Here is a 578-nt window from a genome sequence, read left to right on the forward strand (position 1 = left end):
TGGAAAGAATAAAAAACAAAAAGTACTGCATTCTGTAAACCCTGGTCCAAACTGCCATCAGGGATTTTGAGTTTATCACAGTTTATTTTATTTTTAGCTACAGTTTAGCCTCGGTCACATTTCACCCCTTAATTAAAAGCTGACCCTGTGTATTTCATTTTCAGGATATTTTCAGGGTAACATGCTTATTTGGTTACAAATGACAAAGATTTGCATTACTGTAAACATCATGTTTCACTGTAAAGCTAACCTGCTACAGTGCAGGTTTCAGTGGAGGGTAAATCAGTTAGATTACTTAAGTAAATGTAGCAGTATTAAATTATAAAATACTCTCTAACAAGTAAAAGACTTCTACTTAAGTAGCACAAGTATTGGCAACATAATGTACGCAAAGTATCAAAAATAAAAGTACTTATTATCCAGAATCAGAGTCAGCGTTATAATATGTTATTGGAGATTTATTAACATGTAAGCAGTAATTTCATGTTGTAGTTTGTGGTGCTGTGGTTGTTTATACTATTTTATACCGTAATTCCAATGAAATGCAGCAAAAAGTACATTTCCCTGTGAAAATGTGG

General features: G+C 32.7%; 1 protein-coding gene across 5 annotated transcripts in view; it reads left to right on the forward strand.

The window, feature by feature from the left end:
* Window positions 1–578, forward strand: part of rorc (RAR-related orphan receptor C) — a 19,115-nt gene that overhangs the window by 4,450 nt on the left and 14,087 nt on the right. The gene's annotated exons all lie outside the window — the stretch shown is intronic.

The sequence above is a fragment of the Morone saxatilis genome, unplaced genomic scaffold (assembly GCF_004916995.1).
Source record: "Morone saxatilis isolate NCDOM2014 unplaced genomic scaffold, NCSU_SB_2.0 Contig24, whole genome shotgun sequence".
Lineage (NCBI taxonomy): Eukaryota > Metazoa > Chordata > Actinopteri > Moronidae > Morone > Morone saxatilis.